The 2,475-nt window shown below is 32.6% G+C and overlaps 2 long non-coding RNA genes across 2 annotated transcripts in view; one reads left to right on the plus strand and one right to left on the minus strand.

Moving 5' to 3' along the window:
• The window catches only part of LOC109587385 (uncharacterized), a 1,432-nt gene extending 865 nt beyond the window's left edge, over positions 1 to 567 (plus strand). Inside the window, exons 4-6 of the long non-coding RNA XR_002187562.1 lie at positions 51 to 147; positions 189 to 253; positions 301 to 567. This is a non-coding gene — a long non-coding RNA (uncharacterized LOC109587385). The remainder of the gene's footprint in view (positions 1 to 50; positions 148 to 188; positions 254 to 300) is intronic.
• A 313-nt stretch (positions 568 to 880) lies between these two features.
• Positions 881 to 1,410, minus strand: LOC109587384 (uncharacterized). The gene is made up of 3 exons (XR_002187561.1): positions 1,384 to 1,410; positions 1,266 to 1,331; positions 881 to 1,073 (listed from the first exon to the last, which is right to left on the minus strand). It is a non-coding gene; the product is annotated as an uncharacterized LOC109587384 (long non-coding RNA).
• Positions 1,411 to 2,475: the final 1,065 nt, after the last annotated feature.

Consider the following 2,475-nt stretch of genomic DNA (forward strand, 5'->3'; position numbering starts at 1 on the left):
TGTCAACAAAGAAATAAATTTTATCCCTGCATCACATGTATTTATTTTAGGATTAGAAAGAAAGAAAATACTGGTAACTGATATTAAAAGAAGCAAAAGATTGTGCTAGAATAATTCTGAATAGAGTGAATATGATTACAGTGCGAAGTATGTGGTTATCAATAGCATTATTGTATTACCATTTATAGATCATAAAGAAGCAATAATTGATGAATTATTAACTATTTGGAGCTGATGATGTCATTTTGAAATGGTATGCCACATTACTTTGTTTATTAATTTGTTAGAAACTATTTATAGTTATCATACAACAATAATATAAAGAAATAAGGGTGGAACAGTCAGTATTTTATCAATTTTAATATGTTTTATAAATAGTTAGTTGTTTATTGTTTACAGTTATGTTTACTTACATTTTTAGTTACTTTAAATAGTTTAGTAATTATTTTTACTAGTTTTATTGCGTTAAATTTACTTGTATTTTGTTGTTAATTTCATGTCAATCAATGTGATTTTAACCTTTTGTATTTGTTATTTTCAATCTATTTTAATTGTTAAAATAACTGTTGAGAATGTTAATTTAACGACAGTCATGTGGAACTACAGCATTAACCACATTTTGTATTGGTTAAATTGACCTTAAATTCAAGATTAATGTGAAAATGGTTAATTTAACTACAAAACAAAATGGTTAAAATTAATCCAAAATTTAAGGTTAACGGCAAATAGTTAATTTAACTGCAAAACAAAATGGTTAACATTAACTAAAATTTAGGTTACCCTGGTTGCATTTTCATTAACCTGAAATTTGGGGTTAATTTAACTATTTTGTTTTTACAGTGATATAAGAAGAGATATTCCTTCATGATCATTAACAGCATTTCTAATCTTTCTTACAGTATCAGCATGAAGCAGTGGTAGAGATCCCTCCAGTTGTCCTTTGATTAATAACTCATGAAACTCTATCAATTCAGATACTTTTGGTCTATCATCTGGTATATCCATTAATCCAATAGAAGAGAGTGGAGGACATCCCATCAATGGCTTTTTTGTGCCTGTAGGAGGAGCTGGTCCTATTGTTGAAGAAAAAAGAAATTTACCACAGGAGCTTCCAAATTAAAAATTCATATTTTCCCATAAGAATAATATAATATTATTCATTCATTAATTGTATCTGTATATGGTATACTCTATGAATCATGATTTATTTATAATAGCCAATTCTTGTACATCTAGATACTTTAGTTTAGTGATGTAACACTCACCAGTAGCAGCACTGTGTACATCATTGGTTCCTTTGATATCATTACCACTGATCATAGCATTACGTTCTTTAGAATACACACACAGTCAATACTAATACAATCAGTATTATTAGCTTACTCTCTTGATCTAATTTTTCAGCTGTAGCATTCTCATTCATAGATTTAAGAGCATCTGACAGTGAGTCAAAGGTAGCTCCTCCTTTACTGTCAACATTATCAGCTCTACGCAACCACTTGGAGAGGCACTTTTTGAAGCTTTGAGATACATCACGAGGATGCTTCCTTGCAATGGCATCCAGTGTGTTCTTGTGTAGCCCTAGTTCAAGTCCCAGCTCATACCATCTTGTCTGAGGGAAACCACAATTCATCAACAGATCATTAAGTACAAGACGTTGCTCTATTAACAATAAAATGAATCTTACTCTAATTAATAAATATTACTTATAGTCAAAGGAGAAGTCCAAAGAGGAGAAAAAGAAGTGGCAGTAGCTGGAGAGCTGCTCTTGGCTCCCATTGCCAGCTAGCTTGCAAAGTTAGGGTGGGGCTGGATACGAAAATATGTCCCCCGTTGACAGAAATATCACGTGATATATTATTCCGCGTCAGCAAATTTTTGTCCTACCCCCAAAAAAGTGTAAAAAGAACTGTAAATCTTTGTATTTTTTTAATAGTTCGATCTATGGAATACACGTGAAAAGGATGTGGGACCTTTATTATACCATAGATATTATAGACCGTACGTAACCGGTGTTGGAGGGTAGTTGGACCCCCTTATTTTTGGATCGGGGGTCCATATGGCAAGCCAAATGTTTCAAAATTATATCCCTACCTTATGACGTGATTTACGTCGACACGACATAAAAACGTCGTAACAATGTGTTTAATATGTCGTAACAACATGTTTTATGTCAACCTATGGCAAGTAGGACCGACATACTTATTGGGTACTATCAATAGTCATGATGACTATTTAGTCGTGATGACTTTAAATGGACCTTTAGCACTTAACCAATTCTAATTAACGCGCCACAGAAAAAAGTGGTAAAATGGCTGATTTTTGGAGGAAAGACAGGCTAAACAATCTTCTCTTTTATCCAGCCATTCTAGCTGTGAGAACCACTTTGAGCTGTCCTTTGTTTCAGTATGCTCTATTTATCTCTTCTGTAAGCTCTTTGGTTGCTGTTTTGGCTTTAATAGCATTTTATCGTAG

Source organism: Amphimedon queenslandica, unplaced genomic scaffold (assembly GCF_000090795.2).
Source record: "Amphimedon queenslandica unplaced genomic scaffold, v1.1 AMPQUscaffold_12590, whole genome shotgun sequence".
Classification (NCBI taxonomy): domain Eukaryota; kingdom Metazoa; phylum Porifera; class Demospongiae; order Haplosclerida; family Niphatidae; genus Amphimedon; species Amphimedon queenslandica.